Raw genomic sequence first — 20,025 nt, forward strand, 5'->3', positions numbered from 1 at the left:
GATTGTTGTGTTTTCATTGTCATCTGTCTCTAGGTATTTCTTGATTTCCTCTTTGATTTCTTCAGTGAACTCTTGGTTATTTAGTAACGTAGTGTTTAGCCTCCATGTGTTTGTGTTTTTTACGTTTTTTCCCCTATAATTCATTTCTAATCTCATAGTGTTGTGGTCAGAAAAGTTGCTTGATATGGTTTCAATTTTCTTAAATTTACTGAGGCTTGATTTGTGACCCAAGATGTGATCTATCCTGGAAAATGTTCTGTGCACAGTTGAGAAGGAAGTGTGATCTGCTGTTTATGGGTGGAATGTCCTATAAATATCAATTAAATCTATCTGGTCTGTTGTGTCATTTAAAGCTTCTGTTTCCTTATTTATTTTCATTTTGGATGATCTGTCCATTGGTGTAAGTGAGGTGTTAAAGTCCCCCACTATTATTGTGTTACTGTCAATTTCCTCTTTTACAGCTGTTAGCAGTTGCCTTAGGTATTGAAGTGCTCCTATGTTGGGTGCATATATATTTATAATTGTTATATCTTCTTATTGGATTGATCCCTTGATCATTATGTAGTGTCCTTCCTTGTCTCTTGTAACATTCTTTATTTTAAAGTCTATTTTATCTGATGAATATTGCTACTCCAGCTTTGTTTTGATTTCCATTTGCATGGAATATCTTTTTCCATCCCCTCACTTTCAGTCTGAATGTGTCCCTAGGTCTGAAGTGGGTCTCTTGTGGACAGCATATATATGGGTCTTGTGTTTGTATACATTTAGCAAGCCTGTGTCTTTTGATTGGAGCATTTAATCCATTCATGTTAAAGGTAATTATCAATATGTATGTTCCTATGACTATATTCGTAATTGTTTTGGGTTTGTTTTTGTAGTTCCTTTTATTCTCTTGTGTTTCCCACTTAGAGAAGTTCCTTTAGCATTTGTTGTAGAGCTGGTTTGGTGGTGCTGAATTCTCTTCACTTTTGCTTGTCTCTAAAGCTTTTGATTTCTCCATCAAATGTGAATGAGATCCTTGCCTCGTAGAGTAATCTTGGTTGTAGGTTCTTCCCTTTCATGACTTTAAGTATATCACGCCACTCCCTTCTGGCTTGTAAAGTTTCTGCTGAGAAATCAGCTGTTAACCTTATGGGAGTTCCCTTGTATGTTATTTGTCGGTTTTCTCTTGCTGCTTTCAATAATTTTTCTTTGTCTTTAATTTTTGCCAATTTGATTACTATGTGTCTTGGCATGTTTCTCCTTGGGTTTATCCTGTATGGGACTTGCTGTGCTTCCTGCACAGCAAGGGTGGCTATATCCTTTCTCATGTTAGGGAAGTTTTTGACTATAATCTCTTCATATATTTTCTCAGGTCCTTTCTCTCTCTCTTCTCCTTCTGGGACCCCTATAATGCAAATGTTGTTGCATTTAATGTTGTCCCAGAGGTTTCTTAGGCTGTCTTCATTTCTTTTCATTCCTTTTTCTTTATTCTGTTCTGCCACAGTGAATTCCACCATTCTGTCTTCCAGGTCACTTGTCCGTTCTTCTGCCTCAGTTATTCTGCTATTGATGCCTTCTAGTGTAGTTTTCATTTCAGTTATTGTATTGTTCATCTCTGTTTTTTGTTCTTTAATTCTTCTAGACCTTTGTTAAACATTTCTTGCATCTTCTCAATCTTTGCATCCATTCTTTTTCCGAGGTCCTGGATCATCTTCACTATCATTATTCTGAATTCTTTTTCAGGAAGGTTGCCTATCTCCACTTCATTTAGATTTTTTTCTGGGGTTTTATCTTGTTCCTTCATCTGGTACATAGCCCTCTGCCTTTTCATCTTGTCTATCTTTCTGTGAATGTGGATTTTGTTCCACAGGCTGCAGGATTGTAGTTCTTCTTGCTTCTGCTGTCTGTCCTCTGGTGGATGAGGCTATCTAAGAGGCCTGTGCAGGTTTCCTGATGGGAGGAACTGGTGGTGGGTAGAGCTGGGTGTTGCTCTGGTGGGCAGAGCTCATTAAAACTTTAATCCACTTGACTGCTGATGGGTGTGGCTGGGTTCCCTCCCTGTTGGTTGTTTGTCCTGAGGCGACCCAACACTGAAGCCACCTGGGCTCTTTGGTGGAGCTAATGGCAGACTCTGGGAAGGCTCACTCCAAGGAGTATTTCCCAGAACTTCTGCTGCCAGTGTCCCCGTCCCCATGGTGAGCCAGAGCCACCCCCGCCTCCACAGGAGACCTGCCAACACTAGCAGGTGGGTCTGGTTCAGTCTCCCCTGGGTTCACTGCTCCTTCCCCTGGGTCCTGATGCACACACTACTTTGTGTGTGCCCTCCAAGAATGGAGTCTCTGTTTCCCCCAGTCCTGTCAAAGTCCTGCAGTCAAATCCCACTATCCTTCAAAGTCTGATTCTCTAGGAATTCCTCCTCCCATTGCCAGACCCCCAGGTTGGGAAGCCTGAGGTGGGGCTCAGAACCTTCACTCCAGTGGGTGGACTTCTGTGGTATAAGTGTTCTCCAGTCTGTGAGTCACCCACCCAGCAGTTATGGGATTTGATTTTGCTGTGATTGCGCCCCTCCTACCGTTTCATTGTGGCTTCTCCTTTGTCTTTGGATGTGGGGTATCTTATTTGGTGAGTTCCAGTGTCTTCCTGTTGATGATTGTTCAGCAGCTAGTTGTGATTCTGGTGTTCTCACAAGAGGGAGTGAAAACACGTCCTTCTACTTAACCATCTTGGTTCAACAAACCATACTCGCAGTTTTAAAATTAATAATTTGACAGAACTGACCAAAAGCCACTACTTATTCACACTAGAAGAATTGAATTATTAATTTTTTGTGAGGGAATTATTAATTTTTTTATTGCATCAAATAGAGGTAGGAGTCAGTACTCTAAGAAGGACAATCCTTGAAATTCAGGTTAATTTATTTTGAAACTTTTCCACCAGGTAATTCTGTACTCTTGGGCAATTTACTTTACCTTTCTGTATATATATTTCTTTATTAGATGCATGGAGGGATATACCACACAATACTTAATAATGCACAAGCAATATGTTCAATTTTATTTTCACTTCTATGGAAAAGGTGTCATATAATTTTAAGATAATCCTATGATTAATATCTTTTCTAAGGCAAGGTAAAAAGAAGCTTGTAGGTGATCCATTCTGCTTGTAGTGGCCATTCTACGAGGTGTAAGAACAAAGCCAAACACTTCTGGTGTCAGTTTCCTTGTACCTGTGCTAGAGAATCTGCTCAAATGATAACATTTTCTGAAAAAAAACATCAATTAGGATTCAAGGTTAAATATGCCATTCATTAGAAAATTGGACCTCAAGATTTAATTTTAAAACTTACTTAAAGGATATGTGCAAAATATATTAGTTCAGAATTAAAAAGATGTTGTTATGACTTCTACTCCCAGGAATGATGTAATAGACACAGCAGGCAAGTGTGCCCATTGCAAAAATAAATGCCTAATAAAATAAAAAATTGTTTTTGAAAATATCAGAGAGCTATGGAGGCACAAGGATTAGATGAACCAAATTTCCAGGGAGGAGAGAAAGTATCAGAGGTGAGGTAGTGATCTCCAGGTTTTTTTTTTTTTTAATTTGGGGGAGGGGCATTTCCTGATTCTGGGTGTGAACTGGGAGCTTACACAGACAGAAATCCTATCTTGGGAGAGAGAACAAACAACAAAGATTTTCCTGGTCATGCAGGGCTGATATAACAATAACAATGTCAGGGATTTTTTCCATGGAAAATTTGCACTGATCCTTGTATATAATGGCAGCTTGGGGTCTTGGTCAAAATGTTTTGAGAGGTAGAACGAAACATCCTGCAGCCTTGAGGTACATAGGGAATAAAGATCCATCTGGGAGAAAACACAAAATTGGTCTTCTAGTAAGATTTTGGGGGGCAGATTTTGAAACTAGTAGAGGTAGGAGGTAGAGGGCTGGACTGGAAACTCTGAAGGCAGAGATGGGTCTCTCACAGAGCTTTCCAGGGCTGAGGAAACAGAGAACCTTCAGGCTAGCAAGTGATATTTATCAGTTTCATTGAGCATTTTGATTCCTAGAGAAAGGACTTCTATTATTATAATTCTACTTAAAGCATACCTTAAAATATTTGATTGCATGTGCATAGTGAGACTAATTTTACAGAGAACTTCCACATAGTTTATTTCTTTTGTTTGAGCCCTTCTAACCTTGTCTGACATGTAGTTCTGGGGTATTATGCTGATTCCGTACAGGAGGAGCCTGGGGTTCAGACAGTTTAAGGGGGAGGCTCAGTAATAAGAATGAGAGCTGGGCTAGAATGCAGGTGTTTTGACTGCTCATCCAGTGGCCATGCATTATAGACATCTAGGCAACTATTTTAACCAGTTACTCAGGAACTCTTAGCTGTACTTTATATATATATATATATAATTTTTTTTTTTTTTTTTTAGCTTTTGGCCGCACTGCGTGGTATGTGGGATCTTAGTTCCCCGACCAGGGATTGAACCTGTGCCCCCTGCAGTGGAAGCACAGAGTCTTAACCGCTGGACCACCAGGGAAGTCCCTCTTAGCTGTACTTTAAATTTCATTGTGCAAATGGACCATTTTTGAATAACTGGTATTTACAAAAGTTGATCCTTCACTGGCAGTTACAACAAACAAACTGTTCAGAGCCACTGGGATCAATATTATTCTCCCTTGGAGCTTGGATTAAATAAACTGGTATTGAAGATGAGAAGGTAAAAAGCATGGGGGCATGAATTTTGGTTTCAGGATACCAATTACAGCCAGAGTTCACAGTGAATTATTTATATTTCTGTCATCTGAGGACTTCCAGAGGGCAATTGGGTTAATTCACATACTGTAATTCTCCAATTCTAATAAACTGTGGAGAGTTCTTAATTGGTAATTAGAAAATGATTATACCTTTTCGGTAAAAACCACATTTCTTTGACTATATTGATGTGATTATGCAATTACATTTCAAATCAGCTTGAATAATGTTCAACACAAGAATTCTAATTCTGGTCTGATCTGCCAGGTAGCTTCGGCATGGGCAGATATATGGGTGTCCTCAAGTGTGAGCACACTGTTCCTGGTTTTGAAGTGGTTTCTCAACTCGTTCTAGTGTTCTTTGCAACATGTGAGGTGGCAGCAGGGGTTTAATGTCACCGTTCAGTCTTAATTTTGTACATAATTCCTTTTTAATTATGACTTAAGTCTTTCATTTTTATGGAAACCAAGTGGCTCTATTTCAATATTATTTTCTTTTACTTAATAAGAACATACTGTAGTTAATCAAGAAATACCTCTAATGTACATTTACAATGATCAGACCAAGAAGGAGAATTTAATAATAATAATAATAATAATAATAATAACAATAATAAATTGGTTATTCCCAAATGTAGCAATCCACATAAATACAGCTCTGGAGAGTTGATAAAGAGTAGAGATTTGATGGAGTTCAAACAGTGGCACTTTTGAGAATCTAAGAGTATGAGAACCCAAATGGGGACATTGGGATAGGAAGTTTTAGTGCTGCCCAGGTTAAACTGGGATATGTGGTAACCCTAATCATGGTTATGTCTATGTATGTGTAATATATGGCTGTTGTGCTACATAGACCTACTTGTACCTAAATGAAGAAATCAACATATATGCATTTCCGTATATGCATTCACTTCAGTGGCTACTCTGTGCCAGGCACACTGGGAAATGGATATACTGAGTTCAATGAGACTCAGCCCCAGGGCTTGCAGAAACCGTATCTTGTGAACGTGGTAAATCCTGAGGGAGAGGTACAGATGACTGAGGTGGAGGAGTGTGTGTGTGCCGGGGGCAGATGCCGTCAACGGCTGTACTTCTCCAGCCAACTCCACTACATCCCTTCCTTAGTCTTTGATGCTGATGTTTCAAACTGGTATAAACACCTCACACTGGCGTTTGAATTAGTTTGTTTTTAACATTGTATGGGGCTATCAGGAAAATGCTTCTAGTTTTCAAAAGGGCGGGACTGGGCATGTATGATTCATTTAAAGCTGCACTGTCCACTATGGTAGCCACATGTGGCTATTTAATTTAAATTAGTGAAAATTAAATCAGATTAAGAGTTCAGATCCTCAGGTGTACTAGTCACATCTCAAGTGCTCAGTAGCTGAATGTGGCTAATGGACACCAAATTGAACAACACTACATAGAACATTTTCATCATCTTAGAAGTTTCTCTAGGAGAGCACTGATTTAAATGAATCCCACACCTCTAAATGCACATAGTAATTTCCTTCCCCTTTAATATCAGCATGTTTAGACCATTGCACATTCTGCCAAAAGTCTGTGAAATGCTTTCATTCACTCATTTACTCATACAGCACTTATTCATTAAGTACCTAATATGTGCCAGGCACAGGAATGAAGAAGATAGAAAAAGGACATGCATGTTATTCTCATTTAATTAAAACAATTTAGGTATTGTAGGTATTGAAAATGTCTTCCAATGATTAAGCCTTCTAACTGGGAAGCAAATTAATTTATGTTCAGCTTCCTAACATGGCACAGTTGGGAAGTAACAAATACAGCATAAAATATGGGCAAGGAAAGTAAAATAGGAAAGTATAGTGATCAGTGATCTCAGAGCACCTCTACCATTGCTTATTGATTTTCTTCTTTCATTTTCAGAAAAACTATTATTTAATAACTTCAAAACTCAAGAAGATGACTGAAGGTTATAAAAAAGTGTACCTGAGAGTAACTTTCAAATGAGGTAAGTAGGCAGACGCAGAAAATTCACAAGAACATTTGAGCAACATAGCAATTAATAGATTATAAGCCATACAAGATAACATCTGCAAAGACACAGCAAATTATGGTTTATGTAGGCTTTTAAAATTAGTGATAAAGAAATATAATCATGTACAATTACCCTTTCAGACTCTGATGTCAACTTTTACATTCAGTGTACTAAAAAGGCAAAACAAAACCTGGCTGTATTTGAAGAGATAGTTAGTTTGATCCTGTGGTGAGAAGAGATTATGGTCCCAAAATAGCCTGCCGTCTGGAGGATTTACCTAGGATTTAAGGGCATTAGCGTGGAAAGCTAGGGTTAAACAGTAGAATGAGTTGCCTAGGGAAGGTTAATCTACTTCCTATTTCTCAAGGGCATTTTGCTGAGAATAAGAGTGGAATTGGAGTGAGGGTTGTTTGTAAGATGGCATGAGAAGGGAACAGGGTTTGATATGTCAGCCATTTCCCCCAATCTCCATGTGAGATCAATATACCTTTGATTTAAAAACCATCGCCATCTCTTCTCAAAGCCAAGTTATCTACAGTATTGATTTCCCAGGTATTGTCAGCTTGGTTTCCTGAGACCATGTCTTCTGTGAGTCACCTCAAGGTTTCTCCTTCTCTGCTGTTAACGGGGACTTCCATGCCATTAAATGCAATGATACTTCTTTAGTCTACACCTCCCTCCATCTTCAGGCTACACCTGCCACTTAAAGCAATTTCCTCACTTAAAGCAATCTCTCCTGCTGGCATCCATGGCACCACACCAGTTAGACAACATCCCGTTTTATTCTAGCTCCACAGCTATCATCTCGATTGGAGACACCAACAACTTTGGGTTACTGCCTCCTCCCTGCTCCACCCAGTTGTCACTCTTGTTATAAATTATAAATTTATAATATAAATTTGTTCATAGCATCTTCCACTAAGAGCCTCTGGTGACTTGCCATTGCATTTAATTAATTAATTAATTAATTTTTGGCTGCGTGCGGGCTTTCTCTAGTTGCGACAAGGGGGGGCTACTCTTCGTTGCGGTGCACGGGCTTCTCATTGTGGTGACTTCTCATTGTGGAGCACGGGCTCTAGGCACCTGGGCTTCAGTAGTTGTGGCACGTGGGCTCAGTAGTTGTGGCTCACAGGCTCTAGAGTACAGGCTCAGTAGTTGTGGCACCGGGCTTAATTGCTCCGCTGCATGTGGGGTCTTCCCGGACCAGCGCTTGAACCCGTGTCCCCTGCATTGGCATGCAGATTCTTAACTACTGTGCCACCAGGGAAGCCCTCTATTCCATTTAACTGGAATATTTTTCCATCTTTGTGCCATGCCACATTGTCATAATTAATATAGTTTTATAATGAGTCTTAATAACTAGTAATGTGAACCCTTCAACTTTGTTTTCAAAATTGTCTTAGGTATCTGTGGACTCTTAATTCACATACATATTTTAATATAAACTTTTCAATTTCCACAATATAAAAATACAGCTGGGATTTTCCTTTGGATTGTATTGAATGAATATATCAGTTTAGAAGGAATTATTATCTCTATAATATATTGTCTTGAAATTCATAGACATTTGTCCTGTTTGTTTAGCTCTTTTATATTTTCTCTCAATAATGTCTTTAGTTTTCTGTGAAGAAGTATTGTATGTATTCTGTTAGGGTAATCCTTAAGTATTCTTTATGCTTTTATAACTATCACTTAAAAAACTCATTTTCTACTTCTTCCCAGTAGATAATAATGAAACTTTTTCATTCTGATTTTAATGAGCAATTTTGCTAGGTTCACTTATTCATTTTAATAGTTTTTCTGTGGAATATTTTTGGATATGCCAGATGAACAACTGTGTGGTCTGTGACCAATCACAGGGATATTTACTTTTCCATTCTTTATGCTTTGGTAGTTCTTTTACTTACCCACATGCGTAGCCAAGGACCTAAACTATTACAATGTGGAAAAGAAGAGGTGATAGAGGGTGTTTTGTCATGTTCGTGATCTTAGGAGATGAGGTTTCAATATTTTACCATTAAGTATGATGTTTGCTGTAGGTATTTTGTAGTTGAGCCTCAATATCAAACTAATGTTAGATTCTTTTATTTCTAGTTTGCTAAGTTTCTATAATGAATTTTTTCAAGTGCTTTTTCTGGCATCTATTGAGAAGATTTTTTTTTTTCTTTTCTTCTTCCAGTGTGGTGAATTGTTTGGCTTTTCTTTCTCCCTCCCTCCCTCCTTTTCTTCTTTCTTTCTTTCTTCCTTCCTTTCTCCTTCCTCCCTCCTTCCCACCCTCCATTTCTTCCTCTCCCTCTCCCTTCCTTCCTTCTTTCCTTCCTCCCTCCCTTCCTCCCTTCCTTCCTCCCTCCCTCCCTCTTTCTCTCTCTCTTTCTTTCTTTCTTTCAACTGTGGGAACAATGTTGCATTCATGGATTGTGATGCATTCCTGGATCCAATTCAATGGATTGTGATGTATTTATTACCTTTTTAATATATCAATGGCTTATATTGAAATCAGTTTTGCAACTATGCTCATGATGGTTATTAGTGTGTGATTCACTTTTCTTGCAATGTCCTTTCCAGATTTTAATATGAAAGTTAGGTTGGCCTCATTGCATGAATTGGGGGTATATGCCCTCCTTATTTTGGATTAAAAAAATCCTTCTGACCTGTGTATTACATGAATTATCAAATGCCTGAAGGAAAAGGGGCCCAGAATGTTAAGTTCACTTCTCTGGGCTTCATTTCTCTCCAGTAATGTGTTCCTTGAGTCCTGGCTGCCTTGGTAGCTCTCTGATATCTTCAACCTGAAGTTTTCTGTTTTTTATTTATCTTTTAAAGATTTTCTTGGTGAGAGGTTCATTTTGCCACAGGCTGACCCATCATGGGAAGTGAAAGCCTCCCTCGTTTTTAACCCCCATCTCTAGTTCTTGCTATTTTTCACAAAGGGCAGACAGATCAAGAATTTTTCAGCTTGTGTGTTACAAGTATTCATTAGAGACTTCTAGACTGCTGTCTGTGCTCACCTTCTCATGGTTGAATGCTTTAGGAATGAAGAAGAATATTTACTGAGACAAATGCTTCTGTCAGCTTGACAATGCTCTTTTCAAACTGGGTGCCTCTCAAAGCAAGCTCTGCATGGTTCATTACCCATTTGCTGCCCTACCCTCATCTTTAAAGATTTGCTTTAGATGATGCTGGTCTGCAGAGGTTTCTGTTTTCTGGTATATACAAGTTTTAGTTGTTTTAGAAGTCTTAGAAAAGTTAAGAAACATATTCTTCATAGTGAAGAATGCTTATTTTAATTTTGATTAGAATCTCTTATAAACATGCCCTGGAGGGATTTCTTTGGGTAAAATCTGGTTAGATGTTAAATCAGGCAGAAAGGCACACACACATACAAACTAATTCTAAAAGGTGAAATCAAATTTTAACAAATAATATTTTCACAGGGAATGATGTCAGCAAGATGGCAGAATAGGAGTCCCCTGTTTATATCCCTACTCAGCAATAATAATTTGGCAGCCATCTTGGACAGAAGTGCCTTAGTGGGAGATTTGGGATCTAGGTAGGAGATTGTTAAATCCTACTGGAGCCCAAGACCAGTGAGGGCTGTTTTGAGAAGGCAGATCCATGCCCAGGCTGCTGAATTGCCAACTGTGGTCCCAGCTAGACCCAGAAACAGCTCCTTCCCCTGATATTATATCTCGTTTTGGCCGTGGTCCTGCCACCAGCACCATTTGTTACAGAATCCAGCAGGAGTGATGCCTGCCTGTACCTCAGGTATAGACTAATGGAACAGAATCGACAGCTCAGCAATAAACCCACATGTACACAGTTAATTCATAATTGACAAGGGAGCCAAGAATACTCAGTGGAGGAAGGATAGTCTCTTCAATAAATGGTGTTGGGAAAACTGGACAGCTACATGTAAAAGAATGAAACTAGAACACTTCCTAACACCATACACAAAAATAAACTCCAAATGGATTAAAGACCTAAATGTAAGACCCGACACTATAAAACTCTTAGAGGGGGCTTCCCTGCTGGCGCAGTGGTTAAGAATCCATCTGCCAATGCAGGGGACACGGGTTCAAGCCCTGGTCTGGGAAGATCCCCCATGCCATGGAACAACTAAGCCCGTGTGCCACAACTACTGAGCCTGTGCTCTAGAGCCCATGAGCCACAATCACTGAGCCCACATGCCACAACTACTGAAGCCTACGTGCCTAGAGCCTGTGCTCCGCAACAAGAGAAGCCACCACAATGAGAAGCCCATGCACTGCAACAAAGGGTACCCTCCACTCACCGCAATGAGAGAAAAGCCCACGTGCAACAATGAAGACCCAGCGCAGCCAAAAATAAAATAAATAAAAATTTTAAGAAAAGAAATACTTAAAAAAATAAATGAAAAACAAACTCTTAGAGGAAAACATAGGAAAAACACTCTTTGACATAAACCAGAGCAAGATCCTTTTTGACCCACCTCCTAGAGTAATGAAAATAAAAACAAAAATAAATAAATGGGACCTAATGAAACAAAAGCTATTGCACAGCAAAGGAAATCATAAACACGACGAAAAGACAACCCTCAGAATGGGAGAAAATATTTGTAAATGAAACAATGGACAAAGGGTTAATCTCCAAAATATACAAACAGCTCATGGAGCTCAATATCAAAAAAACAAACAATTCAATTAAAAAATGGGCAGAAGACCTAAACAGACATTTCACCAAAGAAGACATACAGATGGCCAAGAGGCACATGAAAAGATGCTCAACACCACTAATTACTAGAGAAATGCAAATCAAAACTACAATGAGGTTATCACCTCATGCTGGTCAGAATGGCCATTATCAAAAAATCTAGAAAGAATAAATGCTGGAAAGGGTGTGGTGAAAAAGGAACCCTCCTGCACTGTTGATGGGAATGTAAATTGGTACAACCACTGTGGAGGTTCCTTAAAAAACTAAAAATAGAATTACCATATGATCCAGCAATCCCACTACTGGACATATACCCAGAGAAAACCATAATTCAAAAAGACGCATGTACCCCAGTGTTCATTGCAGCACTATTTACAATAGCCAGGACATGGAAGCAACCTAAATGCCCATCGACAGACGAATGGATAAAGAAGACGTGGTACATATATACAATGGAGTATTACTCAGCCATAAAAAGGAACAAAATTGGGTCGTTTGTTGAGATGTGGACACAGATTTAGAGAACAAATGTATGGACACCACGGGGGGAAAGAAGCGGGGGGTAGGGGTGGTGGTGAGATGAATTGGGTGATTGGGATCGACATGTATACACTGCTGTGTATAAAATGGATGACTAATAAGAACCTGCTGTATAAAAAATAAAATAAAATTCAAAAGTTCAAAAAAGAAATTAAAAAAAAGAAAAAAAAAAAAAGAGACATACACCACAGTGTTCACTGCAGCTCTATTTACAATAGCCAGGACATGGAAGCAACCTAAATGTCCATCCACAGATGAATGGATAGAGAAGATGTGGCACATATATACAATGGAATATTACTCAACCATAAAATAAAAACAAGATTGGGTTATTTGTGGTGAGGTGGATGGACCTAGAGTCTGTCATGCAGAGGTAAGTCAGAAAGAGAAAAACAAATACTGTATGCTAACACATATATATGGAATCTTAAAAAAAAATGGAACTGATGAACCTAGTGGCAGGGCAGGAATAAAGACATAGACATAGAGAATGGACTTGAGGACATGGAGGTGGAGGGTGAAGGGGACGCTGGGGTGAAGTGAGAGTAGCATCGACATATATACACTGCCAAATGTAAAACAGATAGCTAGTGGGAAGCAGCCGCATAGCACAGGGAGATCAGCTCGGTGCTTTGTGACCACCTAGAGGGGTGAGATAGGGAGTGTGGGTGGGAGGCTCAAGAGGGAGGGGATATGGGGATATATGTATGCATATGACTGATTCACTTTGTTGTACAACAGAAACTAACACAGCATTGTGAAGCAATTATACTCCAATAAAGATCTATTAAAGAAAAACCACTTTGAAGTAAATTATATTACATTAAAAAAAAAATAAAACACAGGTTGGCTTTTTTAGTTTTCACTGAGGCTCAAATCAGGAATGTAGGAAATGTAATTTAATGCATAAATGTATCCCTTAATCTCTCATCTTTGATACTTGAGTTTAAATCTCAGAATCGAACTTCAGTTATTGAATGATAATCAGCCTTTTCTGGCTTTTCCTTACTGTCAACTTTTACTTTCTATTGACATTTTAATCTGTTGCTTTCCTGAAGGCCTTTTCAATAAGTGTGAGTATCCTTCATAGGCAAAATTGCCAGATTTAGAAAATAAAAATACAGTGTAGGTATATCTTATGCAATATTTGAGAGCTCCTTATATTAAAAATCTATTTGTTGTTTATCTAAGATTCACACTTAATGGGGCATCCTGTATTTAGCTGGCAATCCTATTCTTAGGGCAAGAAAAAAATAAAGTTGAAATTGCATTTTTCATAAGTAGTCAGAAAACAAGGAGACAGATATTCTGGCTGAGAATTTGGTGTTTTCTATAGGTTTTCTTTGTCCATGTTCTCACTCACACTTTTGTGAGCTACTCTTCATAATAATCTGTACTAACCAGACTCTTTTAATTTGTGGAAGAATTTTGTCAGTGTGAGAATTTAAACATGTTCAATTTATAAGACTTCTTTTCTCTTTTTTTTTCCCAAATGAACAAATCAAAAATTTATTCTAGACTGTTGCTCATACACTGCCACATTCCTTCTGTGTGGTCTGGACCAATCTATAGCTAACAAGTGACCAAATAGAGTTGCATGATAAGACAGACTTCTTTTCTTTATTTGAATACCCCAATTATAGGCCAAATCCAAAATTTTACATAGTATTTGGTATATATTTTATGAGGATTAAATACATCATTTATGTCAGACGTTACATTTCAACCTGAAGATTCAGATTTCCTGAATGGATATCTGCACAGGCCTTCTGACCAAGTCCAGAGATCAGTATTCATTAGGAAGAAGTTCAATGGCATAGAAGAAAGGGCACTGAGAATTAGGATATTTATATCCTGATCTTGGCATTGCCCCTGGGAAAGTAGCATCAGTCTTGTGTCTCTGTTTCTTAATCTGTTAAACAAGGCAATTGGACTACATCTGCATTTCACAAAGTGCTCTAAGAACTGTCTTTGTAACAGTGCTTCTGGGGTCAGGAAAGTTGTTTAAAAAACTGAATACTCCATGGGGTATTCAAACTATAATATTAAAGTTTATTTATATAATACCTAATATATGTAATATATCATAACATTAGATATTACATATGTTATATGATGCATATAAAATTTAATATTATAATATTAAAGTTTATATATAATATTTATTATATATTATATTAAATATATATTCTATTAATATTATAAAATTTATAAAAGTATACATTTTAGCAACCACAAAGCTCTGAGAAGTATGTGGGGTCAAAAGAACAACAAACCACAGACAATATAAAGTTTTCATTCTGCAAACTTTTCGACTACAAACCCTCTTCTGAGAAAGCTGTTAGCATCACATGGGCCACCTGGAGGATACTGGATTTGTTGAGTATAATATCCTCTTCAGCTCCAACATGCTATGGATATCCTTAGAAAGATCTGGCTTTGGTGAAAGGCAATAATGGTTCATCTTTCAGGAGGCTGAGGTGTTTGGGCTCAAACTGTGCAAACAGTGAGGAGACCTGGAATATTCAGAGTACGCAGTGACGATAGGGAGGCTGGTGAGCCTCCTTTTTTAAAAAATTTTTAATTAAAAAAATTTTTTTTTAATTAATTTATTTTTGGCTGTGTTGGGTCTTTGTTGCTGCGCATGGGCTTTCTCTAGTTGCGTCCAGCGGGGGCTACTCTTCGTTGCGGTGCGCAGGCTTCTCATTGTGGTGGCTTCTCTTGTTGTGGAGCACGGGCTCTAGGCGTGCGGGCTTCAGTAGTTGTGGCTCATGGTCCTCTTGTTTTATTTATAGACAACATCGACACTATCGCCAGCATCTTCTTTGGCTGTTAGGAAGGCTGCATTTATTGAGGTGTAATCTGCCCTTTCCAATTTTATTTTGATTCTTTAATTTGACGAGGGTGTTGTAATGGGAAGTTTTGTGTTAAAACAGAGAGAGAACACAATTTAAGTTTTCTGAAGGAGTAGTGGCTCCCTTTTTTCACCTCTCAACTCCTGGTCTGTTCTCCTTTGAGTGCTCTCTTAATGCCTCGCCGGGGCCTCAGAAATTAAAATGTCACTTTTATTCCTATTATTCTGATTTTCTAATTTGGGATATTTTCTCAATTCATATTTATGTCACATATGAGTTTAAAAAACTGAGCTCTTTATTTTATAGTCAAAATCTTAAGTCTTCTGGCTTTTGGCAGAAAATCATCAGCTTTTTAAGTTACTCATGTGGCTTCTGAGAAATGGGGCTGCTGTGATTGATGTCTCTGCCGCAAAATACCTAGTCTGTTTAGAACATGGTAGAGAGATGAGGAAGCACGCGTGTCCACATTGTCTTATGAGCTGAATTAGATCTCCTAAAATTCACATGTTGAAGTCTTAACCGTACCTAAGAATGTGACTGTATTTGGAGATGGGGTTTTAAAAGAGGCAATTAAGTTAAAATGAGGTCATTAGGGTGGGTCCTAACCCAATATAAGAAGCAGAAATTAGGACACAGGCACATATAGAGGGAAGAGCACGTGAGGACACAGGGAGAAGGTGGCCATCTACAAGCCAAGGAGAGGGGCCTCAGAAGAAATCAACCCTGCTGACACCTTGATCTCAGACTTCCAGCCTCCAGAACTGTGAGAAAAACTGCTTTGTTGAAGCCACCAAGCCTGTGGTATTTGTTAATGCAGCCTGAGCAGGCTAAAACACACAGGTATCCCTGGAAGCAGACTCTCACCACTTCCCATACACAGGTGAGATTGTTGCCTGGAAAATGTAATACTTTTGGTCAGACAAATGTTCAACTGGTTTCTCAACTCCTATACTGATGTAATAATATTGGCAATATCTTTAGTATGTTTCCTAGAGGGATGATCAGTGAATAAGTAACTTGATAAAGAAATAGCATCCAAATAAATGGGTGTTTCTTTTCACAGATGCCTTCCACTGCCCATGGGAACAGTTCTTCTCATCCCTTTTCTGACAAAGGAATATCATAAAGACAAAATTGAAAAATACTTCCCCATGTGAAGGAGCTTTGGTTCAGCTGCAGAGCTAAACTCACGTCTGCACTAAATTGGAATTGGCTGTGAATGATTACAAATGAAAATCTGTTGTTGCTGAAGGTTCTTATTTGCAACAAAAGACAAGAACAGGTATTTTGTAGTGTCACTGTGTTCTAGTATGTTGTCTTTATACCCGGACTCCTGATTGCTTTCCTGTGCCTCATTAAATTTATTACTTTTCTGGACCCTGTACAAGAAAAATTGCTTTAAAAAATGATAAGCTCTGGGGCCTCCCTGGTGGCGCAGTGGTTGGGAGTCCGCCTGCCGATGCAGGGGATACGGGTTCGTGCCCCGGTCTGGGAGGATCCCATATGCCGCGGAGCGGCTGGGCCCGTGAGCCATGGCCGCTGGGCCTGCGCGTCCGGAGCCTGTGCTCCGCAACGGGAGAGGCCACAACAGTGAGAGGCCCACATACCGCAAAAAGAAAAAAAAAAAAAAAAAAAAATGATAAGCTCTGGGCAGTATGACAAACTCCTGTATATACTTCTACCTTTTCTTCTGAACTCATTGAATTTGTGCATTAAAAAATTACCATTATTTGTTAAAAATTATATTAAAAATTACCATTCTCCTCCCTTTTGCCTAAACCTATTTAGTCTCTTATTTGAATTACCTTTATATCTTTGTTTCAGAATTTAACTTGAACTTATATTAAACCTTTAATCAAATACAGAAATGATTCTTTCCCCTTGACTTAATGTTACAAAGTACTTGTCTTAGCATATAGGAATTGCACACATAACTGTAGTTTTATCTAGATCTCAGTCTTTGGCTCCATCCTTATTTTTATTCCTGTATCTATCCATCCAGGAACAAAGAAAATGCAACATACAATGCAGTATTAGAACTTCAAAGGAAAACAAAATGCATGTTTACAGGTAAAGAATCCTACAAAAATTCTAGGGTTCGGTGAAAATTCTCTTCCAAACCTCCTAGCAAGCCCAGTGAGAAAGAAAACACATTTGTTTTCAAATTGTAAGTAAGGGGAAAAAAGTGCTTATTAACCGTATGACCTTAGGCAAATTAAGTAATCACCCTGTGCCTCCGTTTCTTCATAAGTTTAATAAGAATGATAGAAGTAACTTCGTTATATAGGCATGTTATGAGGATTAAATCAAATGTGCCAGTATTAGTAAAGCATTTAGAACAGTGGCTGGCACAAGGTAAGCACTATTTGAGTGTTTTTAAAATAAAAAATAAAATAAATGCTAAGGAAAATTCTCAAGGAATGTAAAGTTTCACCCAGTACCTAATTTTTTTTTTTTTTTTTTTTTTTTTTTTTTTTTTTTTTTTTTTTTTTTTTTGCGGTACGCCGGCCTCTCACTGTTGTGGCCTCTCCCATTGCGGAGCACAGGCTCCAGACGTGCAGGCTCAGAGGCCATGACTCACGGGCCCAGCCGCTCCGCGGTATGTGGGATCTTCCCGGACCGGGGCATGAACCCACGTCCCCTGCATCGGCAGGCGGACTCTCAACCACCGCGCCACCAGGGAAGCCCCCAGTACCTAATTTTAAAGGTTAGTTCTTATTGGGAGCTTCGCCTTATCAACAGGAGAGTAAGAGAGACAAGGTAAAAATGTTCACTTATGGCTTTTTTGTTGCAAACACGTTTGTGGGATCTGTGGAATGTTTTTTTGACTCATCCCTCAGTAGGTGCTGAGGACAGAACTTAGAACTCAGGGAAAGCGATTTTGCAGCAGGCCAGGGTAATATGTTCTGAACATGCAATGTTCTGATGATCAGGCTTTAGCTCTAGATTATAAAGAAATGGATGGATGCATTTGCTTCCAACAACCATTCATAAATATCTCTTCTCTGGGCTTCCCTGGTGGTGGTGCAGTGGTTGAGAGTCCACCTGCCGATGCATGGGACACGGGTTCGTGCCCCGGTCCGGGAAGATCCCACATGCCACGGAGCGGCTGGGCCTGTGAGCCATGGCCGCTGAGCCTGCGCGTCTGGAGCCTGTGCTCCGCAACGGGAGAGGCCACAACAGTGAGAGGCCCGCGTACCGCAAAAAAAAAAAAAAAAAGAAAAAAAATCTCTTCTCTGGGCATTTTACAAGTTGTGCAATGGAAGCATGGCGTCATAGTTTCTGCTATGGCAGAACTGTGTCTTGCTGATAAAGCCAGCGATTCAGTGTAGCAGTTGCTGGTCAATAGCAGACACACCTGCTTTCATATCACTGGCTATGCCAGTGGCTGGCTTGTGACCTCGGGCAAGCTGTTCCACTTCTTAGGATCCTTGGTTTCACCAGATGAGCCATTGCAATCTCAAAATAGTGCTTTGAGAATGAAGGAGATTATGCACGTGTAGCATGGACACTGTGACTGATCGCATAGGAGTGATGACAAGGGGGGACTCTGACTTCTCTTAGTTTGGTGACTGTGTTGGACCTCAGGCTCCTCATCTGCAAATGGGAAAAGTAATAGCACCTTTCTCACACGGCTGTTGCAAGGTTTAAATGCAAGAGAAAAACACGGTGATTGGCATATATTAAGGGTTTCATAAAGGTTACCTGTTATGCTTTATTCAATCTTTTTTTTTTTTTGCGGTATGCGGGCCTCTCACTGTTGTGGCCTCTCCCATTGCGGAGCACAGGCTCCGGACGCGCAGGCTCCGGACGCGCAGGCTCAGCGGCCATGGCTCACGGGCCCAGCCGCTCCGCGGCATATGGGATCCTCCCAGACCGGGGCACGAACCCGTATCCCCTGCATCGGCAGGCGGACTCTCAACCACTTGCGCCACCAGGGAGGCCCTTTATTCAATCTTATACTAAACACTGCACATACTACAGTCTAATTGAAATAATACTAGGTAAAAATGGCGTATTTTGGGAACAGATTTTTAGAAAAGAATTTTCAACACTGTTTTCACAAACAAAATACAAGTTAATTATGTAAACCTTTATTATTATAGAAGCAGTACTTCTATAAGAAATGCCATGCAAACAAAAATATAAAATAAAAACATATATTCCCACGGCACAGAGATTACCACAGTAACACTCTAGTAACACTCCACCTACATTTTCCTTAAGAATATATGGGAGTAATATTATGTGTCTATCTATATTTTTAAGACATTTTTGAGCAGTTTTAGGGTCACAGAAAATTAAGATACAGAGACTTCCCATATGCCCCCTCTCCGAACACAGGCATAGCCTACCTCACTATCAAGATCCCCCACCAGAGTGTGTACATATGTTACAACTGATGAACCTATATTGACACATCATTATCAACCAAAGTCCATAGTTTACATTAGAGTTCGTTCTGGGTGTTGTACATTCTATGTGTCTAGACAACTGTATAATGACGTATCCACCATGACAGTATGATAGAGAGCATTTTCACTTCCCTAATAAACCTCTATAATATTATATTTTTAACCATAGTGATCATACTGTACATACTGTACACATTGTTTTATGATATGCTTTTTTCAGTTGACTATCTTGGTCTCTACAGATGAGTAAATTTTATCTCACCTAATATCTGATAAACTATTTCCAAGTGTCCCAGTTATATTTTTATAGCTGGTTTGTAGAAATCACTATCCAATCCAGAACCACATAAGTGCTTGTGTTTCAATAATTTTTTTTTTGCCATGAAAATTTCTTTTTTTTAACATCTTTATTGGAGTATAATTGCTTTATAATTGCTTTATAAACTAACACACAATGGTGTGTTAGTTTCTGCTTTATAACAAAGTGAATCAGTTATACGTATACATAGGTCCTCATATCTCTTCCCTCTTGCGTCTCCCTCCTTCCCACCTTCCCTATCCCACCCCTCTAGGTGGTCACAAAGCACTGAGCTGATCTCCCTATACTATGTGGCTGCTTCCCACTAGCTATCTATTTTACGTTTAGTAGTGTATATATGTCCATTCAATAATTTTTTATTTGTGTTTTGAACAGCTCTATTTCAGTCTAATTTATATACAGTAAAATGCAAAGGTCTTAAGTGTACAGTTCAGTGAGCTTTGACAC

At 39.1% G+C, this 20,025-nt stretch overlaps 1 long non-coding RNA gene across 1 annotated transcript; it reads left to right on the top strand.

Moving 5' to 3' along the window:
* The first annotated feature begins 4,442 nt into the window (after positions 1 to 4,442).
* LOC132480247 (uncharacterized) lies at positions 4,443 to 20,003 on the top strand. The gene is made up of 4 exons (XR_009530621.1): positions 4,443 to 6,733; positions 15,908 to 16,126; positions 16,847 to 16,914; positions 19,954 to 20,003. It is a non-coding gene; the product is annotated as an uncharacterized LOC132480247 (long non-coding RNA).
* The last annotated feature ends 22 nt before the right edge of the window (positions 20,004 to 20,025 follow it).

Source organism: Mesoplodon densirostris, chromosome 19, assembly GCF_025265405.1.
Source record: "Mesoplodon densirostris isolate mMesDen1 chromosome 19, mMesDen1 primary haplotype, whole genome shotgun sequence".
Taxonomy (NCBI): Eukaryota; Metazoa; Chordata; class Mammalia; order Artiodactyla; family Ziphiidae; genus Mesoplodon; species Mesoplodon densirostris.